General features: G+C 30.6%; 6 non-coding genes across 6 annotated transcripts; all 6 read left to right on the top strand.

Annotated features, from left to right (window-relative positions):
- Positions 1 to 2,646: 2,646 nt before the first annotated feature.
- On the top strand, positions 2,647 to 2,718 carry trnaa-ugc (transfer RNA alanine (anticodon UGC)). The gene has a single exon. It is a non-coding gene; the product is annotated as a tRNA-Ala (tRNA).
- Positions 2,719 to 3,001: 283 nt separating this feature from the next.
- trnaa-ugc (transfer RNA alanine (anticodon UGC)) lies at positions 3,002 to 3,073 on the top strand. The gene has a single exon. It is a non-coding gene; the product is annotated as a tRNA-Ala (tRNA).
- Positions 3,074 to 3,358: 285 nt separating this feature from the next.
- On the top strand, positions 3,359 to 3,430 carry trnaa-ugc (transfer RNA alanine (anticodon UGC)). Its single transcript has one exon. It is a non-coding gene; the product is annotated as a tRNA-Ala (tRNA).
- A 280-nt stretch (positions 3,431 to 3,710) lies between these two features.
- trnaa-agc (transfer RNA alanine (anticodon AGC)) lies at positions 3,711 to 3,782 on the top strand. Its single transcript has one exon. It is a non-coding gene; the product is annotated as a tRNA-Ala (tRNA).
- A 479-nt stretch (positions 3,783 to 4,261) lies between these two features.
- On the top strand, positions 4,262 to 4,333 carry trnaa-ugc (transfer RNA alanine (anticodon UGC)). The gene has a single exon. It is a non-coding gene; the product is annotated as a tRNA-Ala (tRNA).
- A 220-nt stretch (positions 4,334 to 4,553) lies between these two features.
- trnaa-agc (transfer RNA alanine (anticodon AGC)) lies at positions 4,554 to 4,625 on the top strand. The gene has a single exon. It is a non-coding gene; the product is annotated as a tRNA-Ala (tRNA).
- The last annotated feature ends 11,018 nt before the right edge of the window (positions 4,626 to 15,643 follow it).

Raw genomic sequence — 15,643 nt, 5'->3', positions numbered from 1 at the left:
GTTAGACAGCCAAATACTATGCGGGATTTGGGCATTCTACGATAAAAATCTGCCTGACTGCAAGATCTCCACCGTGTTGTCAGCAGTCAATGGAGGTTGTCAAGCAAAAGCTTATCGCTCTTAAAATGCTGGCGCGCGTTGCTCGGTCAAGCGCTGACGTCACGCAAAAAGCTGTATAGTGATGGTACCGGCCCACTTAAATCTGTGATTGGAATTTTGATAAAGTTATATACAACCTTTTCATACCGTCCAGTTCGTAGGTTGACTTTCCAAAGACACGTGTGGTTTTGTGAGTAAAAGACATTACTGTTCTAACCACAGACTTTCTTGTCATAAATGTTGACATTGTTTTCCATTCCAACAAAACTCGTTCTGATCTTCTTGCCTCCCAAAAAACAGATATTTAAGTTAATCCATTTCTCATTCCATGTGTGTATATCCTTCTTGGAACTTTCGCTGTTCCAGCCTTCTCTTCCCTGGAGACATCAGGCCACCATCCCCTTATTGTTCCGCCCACAACTTTTTGTGTTGCATGGAGAAATGGGCTTATTGAGTGTATTTTCCCATTCTTTGCCCCTCTGGCCTTATTAGATATTTATAAAAGAAACATTATCTTGAATCATTTAATTCGGGGCAATTAAATTTTGAACTGGTGCATTCATAATTCATGTCCGTCTAAGATAAAAAAAGCCTTTAATCCTTGAATATATTATTATAATGGGCACTGGGATGGGCAGCAGAGAGCGAGGCATGTCCAGTATTGTTAGTACTCACTGTGCCCAGACCTGGGATTACCACTCCCAACTATTCCAGTCCTATGAATTATACACTGCTGCCCTTATTAATAAAGAATGTGGGTAGCCAGTGTTGTGCCTGGTGTACTCTATTCTCATGCAACTGCATGTTTACAGGTGTCACGCCTGGGTCGGGTTATCGTGTTAAGGACTTTTGCTTTTTATCTTTGCTTTAGCTGATGGGGCAATTTGGAATCATGGAGCAGTGATGGAAAATGCCTCTAAAAAGGTGAAAACAACTGAAAATTATGTATTTAATTTAATTTAATAACTTTAGTAGCTTTCTAAAAAGATGAACCTATTAAATGTTTTTAGATGTCGCATTGGTAATTGAATTTAAATGACTATTGCCTGCAATCATCTGATGAAACAAAACACCAAAATATCTTGTTTTCGACTTATCAATTTTTCAGCACCAGGGTTGGAGTCCATTACATTTTTCAATTACAATTACTTCATCAATTATCCATGTTCAATTATTACTCAATTATAATTACGGTGACTGACATTTTTTTTTACAATTATAGTTAAAATTATTGTCTTTCCCCTGAAAGTCAATAACAATTACATTACCAAATATTAAAGTTCAAATTCATTTAATCACAATTAGTAAGCTTGAAACAAATAACCCCACAAAATGTGACCTTCCTCTTGTGTTATCTTTCTGTTAGCATCTCCGACAATAAGAAGTCGGTTTAGTTTTGACGAATGTCTTAAATCAACTGTAAAAATTGCTTTATGTCAAAAAAAATAAAAAAATAAAAAATTCATTTTCAAACCTTACCTTACAGAATGTATTTAATTTTTTTTTTTATATTTGTATGCCTTACTATAGTCTTATGTCATTAAAAATTTTATAGCCTTATCTCAGATAAAAATTCAAAACTGTTCCATTTTTATGTCTTAGCAGCCTTATCTTGGAAAAAAAATATTACAAAATGTTTCAGTTTTTATGCCTTACTAAAGCCTTATCCAAGAAAAAAAGCTCTTATTTTTCATTTGTATTCCTTACGATAGACTTATCTCAAAATTAAATTTAAATTCATTTTTTTCCTCAATTTTCATGCATTCTCATCTCTGTTTAAGTGTGCACATCATATTTATACTAGTTTTTAGGGACTTGTGATAGCCTTTTCTCGGAAAAAAAAAAAATCCAATTTTTTTGGGAATTTGTAACTTTTTTCTCATTTTTCATGCCAAAATGCATTGTATGCATGTATGAGGCCCCAAGTTCAATCCCTGGCATCTCCAAGGAACAAAAATACATGAATTGTCAAGTTCTATGCCTTCTTTCTGCAATGGGTGTTTGTCATATTTTTCTCATTTTTCATGCCCTTCTGCATTTTAATCCCAGTTTAAGTGTGCACATCATATTTAGACTAGTTTTTAGGGTCTTTTGATAGCCTTTTCTCAGGAAAAAAAAAAAAATCCAAATTTTTTCAAGTCTTATGCCTTATTATTACCTTAAGTCCAATTTTGGGCATTTGCAACTTAATTCACTTTTTCTTTTTTTTTTCATCTTTTTTTCTCATTTTTTGTAAAGACAACAGGGGATGTAGCTCAGTGGTAGAGTTCAGTGGTAGAGTGCATGCTTAGCATGCATGAGGTCCCAGGTTCAATCCTTGGCATCTCCAAGAATCATTAACTCATGGATTGTGAAGTTCCATACCTTCTTTCTGAAAAGGGTGTTTGTCACATTTTTCTTTATGATAGCCTTTTCTCAGAAAAAAAAAAAAAAAAAAAAAAATCGAAATTTTTTCAAGTCTTATGCCTTACTCTTGCCTTTCCTCTGATTTTGGGCATTTACTACTTTTTTTTTCATTTTTGTTTCTCATTTTTTCCATACAAATCAGGGGGTGTAGCTCAGTGGTAGAGCGCGTGCTTTGCATGTACGAGGCCCCAGGTTCAATCCCTGGCATCTCCAACAAACAAATGCTCAGAGATAGTCATGTTCTAAGACTTCATTCTTAATAGATGTTTGTCACTTTTTCTCTTTTTATATGCCATTCTGCATTTTAATTCCAGTTTAAGTGTGCATATCATATTTAAAGAAATGTTTAGGGTCTTTTGAAAATCTTTTCTCAGAAAAAAAAAGAAAACTCCAAATTTTTTCAAATCTTATGCCTTATTATATTACCTTACCTGCGATCTTGGGCATTTGCAACTTTTTTCTCATATTTTTTTTCTCATTTTTTCTAAAAACAACAGGGGATGTAGCTCAGTGGTAGAGTGCATGCTTTGCATGTATGAGGTCCCAGGTTCAATCCCTGGCATCTCCAAAAATTAAAAAATCAAGCAATGTAAAGTTGTATGCCTTCTTTCTAAATTGGGTGTTTTCCACTTTTACTCAATTTTCATGCCCTTTTGCATTTTAATTCCAGTTTAAGTGTGCATATCATATTTAGACTAGTTTTTAGGGTCTTTATGATAGCCTTTTCTCAGAAAAAAAAAAAAAAAAATCGAAATTTTTTCAAGTCTTATGCCTTACTCTTGCCTTTCCTCTGATTGTGGGCATTTACTACTTTTTTTTTCATTTTTGTTTCTCATTTTTTCCAGACACATCAGGGGATGTAGCTCAGTGGTAGAGAGCGTGCTTTGCATGTACGAGGCCCCAGGTTCAAACCCTGGCATCTCCAACAAACAAATGCTCAATATAGTCGTGTTCTATGACTTCTTTCTAAATAGATGTTTGTCAATTTTTCTCTTTTTTATGCCATTCTGCATTTTAATCCCAGTTTAAGTGTGCATGTCATTTTTAAATAAATGTTTAGGGTCTTTTGAAAATCCTTTCTCAGAAAAAAAAGAAAACTCCAAATTTTTTCAAATCTTATGCCTTATTATATTACCTTACCTGCGATCTTGGGCATTTGCAACTTTTTTCTCATTTTTTTTTTCTCATTTTTTCTAAAGACAACAGGGGATGTAGCTCAGTGGTAGAGTGCATGCTTAGCATGTATGAGGCCCCAGGTTCAATCCCTGGCATCTCCAAGAATCAAAAACTCATGAATTGAGAAGTTCCATGCCTTCTTTCTAAAATGGGTGTTTGTCACCTTTTTCATGCCCTTCTGCATTTTAATTCCATTTTAAGTGTGCACATCATATTTAGACTAGTTTTTAGGGTCTTTTCTCGGAAAAAAAAAAAATCCAAATTTGTTCAAGGCTTATGCCTTTTTATTACCTTAAGTCCAATTTTGGGCATTTGCAACTTTTTGCTCATTTTTTTTTTCTCATTTTTAATCAAGCCACTTTACTCATTTTTCATTCCCTTCTGCATTTTAATTCCAGTTTAGGTGTGCACATCGTATTTAGACTAGTTTTTAGGGTCTTTTGATAGCCTTTTCTCAGAAAGAAAAAAAAAACAAACAAATTTTATCAAGTCTTATGCCTTACTCTTGCATTTCCTGCGATCTTGGGCATTTGCAACTTTTTTCTCATTTTTTTTTTTCTCATTTTTTGTAAAGCCAACTGTGGATGTAGCTCAGTGGTAGAGTGCATGCTTTGCATGTATGAGGCCCCAAGTTCAATCCCTGGCATCTACAAGAATCAAAAACTCATGGATTGAGAAGTTCCATGCCTTCTTTCTGAAAAGGGTGTTTGTCACATTTTTCATGCCCTTCTGCATTCTGCATAGGGTCTTTTCTCAGAAAAAAAAATCCAAATTTGTTCAAGTCTTATGCCTTATTATTACCTTAAGTCCAATTTTGGGCATTTGCAACTTAATTTACATTTTTTTTCTTCTCATTTTTTATGAACATAATTGGGGATGTAGCTCAGTGGTAGAGCGCATGCTTAGCATGTATGAGGCCCCAGGTTCAATCCCTGGCATCTCCAACAAACAAATGCTCAAAGTAGTCATGTTCTATGACTTCTTTCTAAATAGATGTTTGTCAATTTTTCTCTTTTTTATACCATTCTGCATTTTAATCCCAGTTTAAGTGTGCATATCATATTTAAAGAAATGTTTAGGGTCTTTTGAAAATCCTTTCTCAGAAAAAAAAAGAAAACTCCAATTTTTTTTAAGTCTTATGACTTTCTATATTACCTTACCTTAATTGGGGATGTAGCTCAGTGGTAGAGCGCATGCTTAGGCATGTATGAGGCCCGAGGTTCAATCCCTGGCATATCCAAGGAACAAAAACTCATGGATTGTCAAGTTCTATGCCTTCTTTCTGCAATGGGTGTTTGTCATATTTTTCTCATTTTTCATGCCCTTCTGCATTTTATTCCCAGATTAAGTGTGCACATCATATTTAGACTAGTTTTTAGGGTCTTTTGATAGCCTTTTCTCAGGAAAAAAAAAATCCAAATTTGTTCAAGTCTTATGCCTTATTATTACCTTAAGTCCAATTTTGGGCATTTGGAACTTTTTTCTCAATTTATTTTTAAGTATGTGCAATTATAATGTACATACTTAAACTGGGCTAAAAAGGCTATAAGGCACAAAAAATGACAAAAAACAAAAATCACCCAAAATAAAAAGTAAGGCTATAGCAAGGCATTTTTTTCAAAAAAATTCCACAAAAAAAAATTGAGTTAAGACCATCATTAGACCCTCAAAACTACTGCAAATATAATGCACATACTTAAACTGGGCTAAAAAGGCTATAAGGCACAAAAAATTGCAAAAAACAAAAATCACCCAAAATAAAAAGTAAGGCTATAGCAAGGCATTTTTTTCAAAAAAATTTCCAAAAAAAAAAAATTGAGTTAGGACCATCATTAGACCCTAAAAACTACTGCAAATATAATGCACATACTTAAACTGGGCTAAAAAGAATATAAGGCACAAAAAATTGCAAAAAACAAAAATCACCCAAAATAAAAAGTAAGGCTATTTTTTTCAAAAAAAAATCCCAAAAAAAAAAATTGAGTTAGGACCATCATTAGACCCTAAAAACTACGCAAATATAATGCACATACTTAAACTGGGCTAAAAAGGCTATAAGGCACAAAAAATGACAAAAAACAAAAATCACCCAAAATAAAAAGTAAGGCTATAGCAAGGCATTTTTTTCAAAAAAATTTCCCAAAAAAAAAATTGAGTTAGGACCATCATTAGACCCTAAAAACTACTGCAAATATAATGCACATACTTAAACTGGGCTAAAAAGACTATAAGGCACAAAAAATGACAAAAAACAAAAATCACCCAAAATAAAAAGTAAGGCTATAGCAAGGCATTTTTTTCAAAAAAATTCCCCAAAAAAAAAATTGAGTTAGGACCATCATTAGACCCTAAAAACTACTGCAAATATAATGCACATACTTAAACTGGGCTAAAAAGGGTTATAAGGCAGAAAAAATGACAAAAAACAAAAATCACCCAAAATAAAAAGTAAGGCTATAGCAAGGCATTTTTTTCAAAAAAATTCCACAAAAAAAAATTGAGTTAAGACCATCATTAGACCCTCAAAACTACTGCAAATATAATGCACATACTTAAACTGGGCTAAAAAGGCTATAAGGCACAAAAAATTGCAAAAAACAAAAATCACCCAAAATAAAAAGTAAGGCTATTGCAAGGCATTTTTTTCAAAAAAATTGCATTAAAAAAAAATTGAGTTAGGACCATCATTAGACCCTAAAAACTACTGCAAATATAATGCACATACTTAAACTGGGCTAAAAAGACTATAAGGCACAAAAAATTGCAAAAAACAAAAATCACCCAAAATAAAAAGTAAGGCTATTTTTTTCAAAAAAAAATCCCAAAAAAAAAAATTGAGTTAGGACCATCATTAGACCCTAAAAACTACGCAAATATAATGCACATACTTAAACTGGGCTAAAAAGGCTATAAGGCACAAAAAATGACAAAAAACAAAAATCACCCAAAATAAAAAGTAAGGCTATAGCAAGGCATTTTTTTCAAAAAAATTCCCAAAAAAAAAATTGAGTTAGGACCATCATTAGACCCTAAAAACTACTGCAAATATAATGCACATACTTAAACTGGGCTAAAAAGACTATAAGGCACAAAAAATTGCAAAAAACAAAAATCACCCAAAATAAAAAGTAAGGCTATAGCAAGGCATTTTTTTTCAAAAAAATTCCTTAAAAAAAAAATTGAGTTAGGACCATCATTAGACCCTAAAAACCACTGCAAATATAATGCACATACTTAAACTGGGCTAAAAAGGCTATAAGGCATAAAAAATGACAAAAAAAAAAAAATCACCCAAAAAAAAAAAGTAAGGCTATAGCAAGGCATTTTTTTTAAAAAAATTGCATTAAAAAAAAATTGAGTTAGGACCATCATTAGACCCTAAAAACTACTGCAAATATAATGCACATACTTAAACTGGGCTAAAAAGGCTATAAGGCACAAAAAACGACAAAAAAAGAAAATCACCCAAAATAAAAAGTAAGGCTATAGCAAGGCAATTTTTTCAAAAAAATTCCCAAAAAAAAAATTGAGTTAGGACCATCATTAGACCCTAAAAACTACTGCAAATATAATGCACACACTTAAACTGGGCTAAAAAGGTTATAAGGCACAAAAAATTGCAAAAAACAAAAAAAACCCAAAATAAAAAGTAAGGCTATTGCAAGGCTTTTTTTTAAAAAAAATTGAGTTAGGACCATCATTAGACCCTAAAAACTACTGCAAATATAATGCACATACTTAAACTGGGCTAAAAAGGTTATAAGGCACAAAAAATGACAAAAAGCAAAAATCTTCCAAAATAAAAAGTAAGGCTATAGCAAGGCAATTTTTTCAAAAAAATTCCCAAAAAAAAAATTGAGTTAGGACCATCATTAGACCCTAAAAACTACTGCAAATATAATGCACATACTTAAACTGGGCTAAAAAGACTATAAGGCACAAAAAATGACAAAAAACAAAAATCACCCAAAAAAAAAGTAACGCTATAGCAAGGCATCTTTTTCAAAAAAATTCCATAAAAAAAAATTTGAGTTAGGACCATCATTAGACCCTAAAAACTACTGCAAATATAATGCACATACTTAAACTGGGCTAAAAAGGCTATAACGCACAAAAAACGACAAAAAAAGAAAATCACCCAAAATAAAAAGTAAGGCTATAGCAAGGCAATTTTTTCAAAAAAATTCCCAAAAAAAAAATTGAGTTAGGACCATCATTAGACACTAAAAACTACTGCAAATATAATGCACATACTTAAACTGGGCTAAAAAGGCTATAAAGCACAAAAAATGACAAAAAACAAAAATCACCCAAAATAAAAAGTAAGGCTATAGCAAGGCATTTTTTTCAAAAAAATTCCACAAAAAAAAATTGAGTTTGGACCATCATTAGACCCTAAAAACTACTGCAAATATAATGCACATACTTAAACTGGGCTAAAAAGGCTAAAAGGCACAAAAAACGACAAAAAACAAAAATCACCCAAAATAAAAAGTAAGGCTATAGCAAGGCATTTTTTTCAAAAAAATTGCATAAAAAAAAATTGAGTTAGGACCATCATTAGACCCTAAAAACTACTGCAAATATAATGCACATACTTAAACTGGGCTAAAAAGGCTATAAGGCACAAAAAATGACAAAAAACAAAAATCACCCAAAATAAAAAGTAAGGCTATAGCAAGGCTTTTTTTTTTAAAAAAATTCCAGAAAAAAAAAATTGAGTTAGGACCATCATTAGACCCTAAAAACTACTGCAAATATAATGCACATACTTAAACTGGGATAAAAAGGCTATAAGGCACAAAAAATGACAAAAAACTAAAATCACCCAAAATAAAAAGTAAGGCTATAGCAAGGCATTTTTTTTCAAAAAAATTGCATAAAAAAAAAATTGAGTTAGGACCATCATTAGAACCTAAAAACTACTGCAAATATAATGCACGTACTTAAAATGGGCTAAAAAGGCTAAAAGGCACAAAAAACGACAAAAAACAAAAATCACCCAAAATAAAAAGTAAGGCTATAGCAAGGCATTTTTTTCAAAAAAATTCCATTAAAAAAAATTGAGTTAGGACCATCATTAGACCCTAAAAACTACTGCAAATATAATGCACATACTTAAACTGGGCTAAAAAGGCTATAAGGCACAAAAAATGACAAAAAACAAAAATCACCCAAAATAAAAAGTAAGGCTATAGCAAGGCATTTTTTTTTAAAAAAATTCCATAAAAAAAAAATTGAGTTAGGACCATCATTAGACCCTAAAAACTACTGCAAATATAATGCACATACTTAAACTGGGCTAAAAAGGCTATAAGGCACAAAAAATGACAAAAAACAAAAATCACCCAAAATAAAAAGTAAGGCTATAGCAAGGCATTTTTTTTCAAAAAAATTGCATAAAAAAAAAATTGAGTTAGGACCATCATTAGAACCTAAAAACTACTGCAAATATAATGCACGTACTTAAACTGGGCTAAAAAGGCTATAAGGCACAAAAAATGACAAAAACAAAAATCACCCAAAAATAAAAAGTAAGCTTATAGCAGGGCATTTTTTTCAAAAAAAATTCCCAAAAAAAAAATTGAGTTAGGACCATCATTAGACCCTAAAAACTACTGCAAATATAATGCACATACTTAAACTGGGCTAAAAAGGCTATAAGGCACAAAAAATGACAAAAAACAAAAATCACCCAAAATAAAAAGTAAGGCTATAGCAAGGCATTTTTTTCAAAAAAATTTCCCAAAAAAAAAATTGAGTTAGGACCATCATTAGACCCTAAAAACTACTGCAAATATAATGCACATACTTAAACTGGGCTAAAAAGGTTATAAGGCACAAAAAATGACAAAAAACAAAAATCTTCCAAAATAAAAAGTAAGGCTATAGCAAGACATTTTTTTCAAAAAAATTCCCAAAAAAAAAATTGAGTTAGGACCATCATTAGACCCTAAAAACTACTGCAAATATAATGCACATACTTAAACTGGGCTAAAAAGGCTAAAAGGCACAAAAAACGACAAAAAACAAAAATCACCCAAAATAAAAAGTAAGGCTATAGCAAGGCATTTTTTTCAAAAAAATTGCATAAAAAAAAATTGAGTTAGGACCATCATTAGACACTAAAAACTACTGCAAATATAATGCACACACTTAAACTGGGCTAAAAAGGTTATAAGGCACAAAAAATTGCAAAAAACAAAAATCACCCAAAATAAAAAGTAAGGCTATTGCAAGGCTTTTTTTTCAAAAAAATTCCACAAAAAAAAAATTGAGTTAGGACCATCATTAGACCCTAAAAACTACTGCAAATATAATGCACATACTTAAACTGGGCTAAAAAGGTTATAAGGCACAAAAAATGACAAAAAACAAAAATCACACAAAAAATAAAAAGTAAGGCTATAGCAACGCTTTTTTTTCAAAAAAATTGCATTAAAAAAAAAATTGAGTTAGGACCATCATTAGACCCTAAAAACTACTGCAAATATAATGCACATACTTAAACTGGGCTAAAAAGGCTATAAAGCACAAAAAATGACAAAAAAACAAAAATCACCCAAAATAAAAAGTAAGGCTATAGCAAGGCATTTTTTTTAAAAAAATTCCATAAAAAAAAAATTGAGTTAGGACCATCATTAGACCCTAAAAACTACTGCAAATATAATGCACATACTTAAACTGGGCTAAAAAGGCTATAAGGCACAAAAAATGACAAAAACAAAAATCACCCAAAAATAAAAAGTAAGCTTATTGCAAGGCATTTTTTTCAAAAAAAATTCCCAAAAAAAAAATTGAGTTAGGACCATCATTAGACCCTAAAAACTACTGCAAATATAATGCACATACTTAAACTGGGCTAAAAAGGCTATAAAGCACAAAAAATGACAAAAAACAAAAATCACCCAAAATAAAAAGTAAGGCTATAGCAAGGCATTTTTTTTTAAAAAAATTCCATAAAAAAAAAATTGAGTTAGGACCATCATTAGACCCTAAAAACTACTGCAAATATAATGCACATACTTAAACTGGGCTAAAAAGGCTATAAGGCACAAAAAATGACAAAAAACAAAAATCACCCAAAATAAAAAGTAAGGCTATAGCAAGGCATTTTTTTTCAAAAAAATTGCATAAAAAAAAATTGAGTTAGGACCATCATTAGACCCTAAAAACTACTGCAAATATAATGCACATACTTAAACTGGGCTAAAAAGGCTATAAGGCACAAAAAACGACAAAAAAAGAAAATCACCCAAAATAAAAAGTAAGGCTATAGCAAGGCAATTTTTTCAAAAAAATTCCCAAAAAAAAAATTGAGTTAGGACCATCATTAGACACTAAAAACTACTGCAAATATAATGCACACACTTAAACTGGGCTAAAAAGGTTATAAGGCACAAAAAATTGCAAAAAACAAAAATCACCCAAAATAAAAAGTAAGGCTATTGCAAGGCTTTTTTTTCAAAAAAATTCCACAAAAAAAAAATTGAGTTAGGACCATCATTAGACCCTAAAAACTACTGCAAATATAATGCACATACTTAAACTGGGCTAAAAAGGTTATAAGGCACAAAAAATGACAAAAAACAAAAATCACACAAAAAATAAAAAGTAAGGCTATAGCAAGGCTTTTTTTTCAAAAAAATTGCATTAAAAAAAAAATTGAGTTAGGACCATCATTAGACCCTAAAACTACTGCAAATATAATGCACATACTTAAACTGGGCTAAAAAGGCTATAAGGCCCAAAAAACGACAAAAAACAAAAATCACCCAAAATAAAAAGTAAGGCTATAGCAAGGCATTTTTTTCAAAAAAATTTCCCAAAAAAAAAATTGAGTTAGGACCATCATTAGACCCTAAAAACTACTGCAAATATAATGCACATACTTAAACTGGGCTAAAAAGGCTATAAGGCACAAAAAATGACAAAAAACAAAAATCTTCCAAAATAAAAAGTAAGGCTATAGCAAGGCATTTTTTTCAAAAAAATTCCCAAAAAAAAAATTGAGTTAGGACCATCATTAGACCCTAAAAACTACTGCAAATATAATGCACACACTTAAACTGGGCTAAAAAGGTTATAAGGCATAAAAAATTGCAAAAAACAAAAATCACCCAAAATAAAAAGTAAGGCTATTGCAAGGCTTTTTTTTCAAAAAAATTCCCAAAAAAAAAATTGAGTTAGGACCATCATTAGACCCTAAAAACTACTGCAAATATAATGCACACACTTAAACTGGGCTAAAAAGGCTATAAGGCATAAAAAATTGCAAAAAACAAAAATCACCCAAATAAAAAGTAAGGCTATTGCAAGGCTTTTTTTCAAAAAAATTCCACAAAAAAAAAATTGAGTTAGGACCATCATTAGACCCTAAAAACTACTGCAAATATAATGCACATACTTAAACTGGGCTAAAAAGGCTAAAAGGCACAAAAAACGACGAAAAACAAAAATCACCCAAAATAAAAAGTAAGGCTATAGCAAGGCAATTTTTTCAAAAAATTCCCAAAAAAAAAATTGAGTTAGGACCATCATTAGACACTAAAAACTACTGCAAATATAATGCACATACTTAAACTGGGCTAAAAAGGCTATAAAGCACAAAAAATGACAAAAAACAAAAATCACCCAAAATAAAAAGTAAGGCTATAGCAAGGCATTTTTTTCAAAAAAATTCCACAAAAAAAAATTGATTTAGGACCATCATTAGACCCTAAAAACTACTGCAAATATAATGCACATACTTAAACTGGGCTAAAAAGGCTAAAAGGCACAAAAAATGACAAAAAACAAAAATCACCCAAAATAAAAAGTAAGGCTATAGCAAGGCATTTTTTTCAAAAAAATTCCATTAAAAAAAATTGAGTTAGGACCATCATTAGACCCTAAAAACTACTGCAAATATAATGCACATACTTAAACTGGGCTAAAAGGCTATAAAGCACAAAAAATGACAAAAAACAAAAATCACCAAAATAAAAAGTAAGGCTATAACAAGGCTTTTTTTTTTAAAAAAATTCCAGAAAAAAAAAATTGAGTTAGGACCATCATTAGACCCTAAAAACTACTGCAAATATAATGCACATACTTAAACTGGGATAAAAAGGCTATAAGGCACAAAAAATGACAAAAAACTAAAATCACCCAAAATAAAAAGTAAGGCTATAGCAAGGCATTTTTTTCAAAAAAATTCCAAAAAAAAAAAATTGAGTTAGGACCATCATTAGAACCTAAAAACTACTGCAAATATAATGCACGTACTTAAAATGGGCTAAAAAGGCTAAAAGGCACAAAAAACGACAAAAAACAAAAATCACCCAAAATAAAAAGTAAGGCTATAGCAAGGCATTTTTTTCAAAAAAATTGCATAAAAAAAAAATTGAGTTAGGACCATCATTAGACCCTAAAAACTACTGCAAATATAATGCACATACTTAAACTGGGCTAAAAAGGCTATAAGGCACAAAAAATGACAAAAAACAAAAATCACCCAAAATAAAAGTAAGGCTATAGCAAGGCATTTTTTTTTAAAAAAATTCCATAAAAAAAAAATTGAGTTAGGACCATCATTAGACCCTAAAAACTACTGCAAATATAATGCACATACTTAAACTGGGCTAAAAAGGCTATAAGGCACAAAAAAATGACAAAAACAAAAATCAACCAAAAATAAAAAGTAAGCTTATAGCAGGGCATTTTTTTCAAAAAAAATTCCCAAAAAAAAAATTGAGTTAGGACCATCATTAGACCCTAAAAACTACTGCAAATATAATGCACATACTTAAACTGGGCTAAAAAGGCTATAAGGCACAAAAAATGACAAAAAACAAAAATCACCCAAAATAAAAAGTAAGGCTATAGCAAGGCATTTTTTTCAAAAAATTCCCAAAAAAAAATTGAGTTAGGACCATCATTAGACCCTAAAAACTACTGCAAATATAATGCACATACTTAAACTGGGCTAAAAAGGTTATAAGGCACAAAAAATGACAAAAAACAAAAATCACCCAAAATAAAAAGTAAGGCTATAGCAAGGCATTTTTTCAAAAAAATTCCCAAAAAAAAAATTGAGTTAGGACCATCATTAGACCCTAAAAACTACTGCAAATATAATGCACATACTTAAACTGGGCTAAAAAGGCTAAAAGGCACAAAAAACGACAAAAAACAAAAATCACCCAAAATAAAAAGTAAGGCTATAGCAAGGCATTTTTTTCAAAAAAATTCCATTAAAAAAATTGAGTTAGGACCATCATTAGACCCTAAAAACTACTGCAAATATAATGCACACACTTAAACTGGGCTAAAAAGGTTATAAGGCACAAAAAATTGCAAAAAACAAAAATCACCCAAAATAAAAAGTGATTTTTTTTTTCAAAAAAATTCCACAAAAAAAAAATTGAGTTAGGACCATCATTAGACCCTAAAAACTACTGCAAATATAATGCACATACTTAAACTGGGCTAAAAAGGTTATAAGGCACAAAAAATGACAAAAACAAAAATCACACAAAAAATAAAAAGTAAGGCTATAGCAACGCTTTTTTTTCAAAAAAATTGCATTAAAAAAAAAATTGAGTTAGGACCATCATTAGACCCTAAAAACTACTGCAAATATAATGTACATACTTAAACTGGGCTAAAAAGACTATAAAGCACAAAAAATGACAAAAAAACAAAAATCACCCAAAATAAAAAGTAAGGCTATAGCAAGAAATTTTTTAAAAAAATTCCATAAAAAAAAAAATTGAGTTAGGACCATCATTAGACCCTAAAAACTACTGCAAATATAATGCACATACTTAAACTGGGCTAAAAAGGCTATAAGGCACAAAAAATGACAAAAACAAAAATCACCCAAAAAAAAAAAGTAAGCTTATTGCAAGGCATTTTTTCAAAAAAAATTCCCAAAAAAAAAATTGAGTTAGGACCATCATTAGACCCTAAAAAACTACTGCAAATATAATGCACATACTTAAACTGGGCTAAAAAGGCTATAAAGCACAAAAAATGACAAAAAACAAAAATCACCCAAAATAAAAAGTAAGGCTATAGCAAGGCATTTTTTTTTAAAAAAATTCCAAAAAAAAAAAATTGAGTTAGGACCATCATTAGACCCTAAAAACTACTGCAAATATAATGCACATACTTAAACTGGGCTAAAAAGGCTATAAGGCACAAAAAATGACAAAAAACAAAAATCACCCAAAATAAAAAGTAAGGCTATAGCAAGGCATTTTTTTTCAAAAAAATTCCATAAAAAAAATTGAGTTAGGACCATCATTAGACCCTAAAAACTACTGCAAATATAATGCACATACTTAACTGGGCTAAAAAGGCTATAAGGCACAAAAAAACGAAAAAAAAAGAAAATCACCCAAAATAAAAAGTAAGGCTATAGCAAGGCAATTTTTTCAAAAAAATTCCCAAAAAAAAAATTGAGTTAGGACCATCATTAGACACTAAAAACTACTGCAAATATAATGCACACACTTAAATAACTGGGCTAAAAAGGTAATAAGGCACAAAAAATTGCAAAAAAAAACAAAAATCACCCAAAATAAAAAGTAAGGCTATTGCAAGGCATTTTTTTCAAAAAATTCCACAAAAAAAAAATTGAGTTAGGACCATCATTAGACCCTAAAAACTACTGCAAATATAATGCACATACTTAAACTGGGCTAAAAAGGTTATAAGGCACAAAAAATGACAAAAAACAAAAATCACCAAAAATAAAAAGTAAGGCTATAGCAAGGCTTTTTTTTTTCAAAAAAAATTGCATTAAAAAAAAAATTGAGTTAGGACCATCATTAGACCCTAAAAACTACGGCAAATATAATGCACATACTTAAACTGGGCTAAAAAGGCTATAAGGCCCAAAAAACGACAAAAAACAAATCACCCAAATAAAAAGTAAGGCTATAGCAAGGCATTTTTTCAAAAAAAATTCCCAAAA

This window comes from Gouania willdenowi, chromosome 22, assembly GCF_900634775.1.
Source record: "Gouania willdenowi chromosome 22, fGouWil2.1, whole genome shotgun sequence".
Taxonomy (NCBI): Eukaryota; Metazoa; Chordata; class Actinopteri; order Blenniiformes; family Gobiesocidae; genus Gouania; species Gouania willdenowi.
This window is presented reverse-complemented; position numbering and strand designations above follow the sequence as displayed.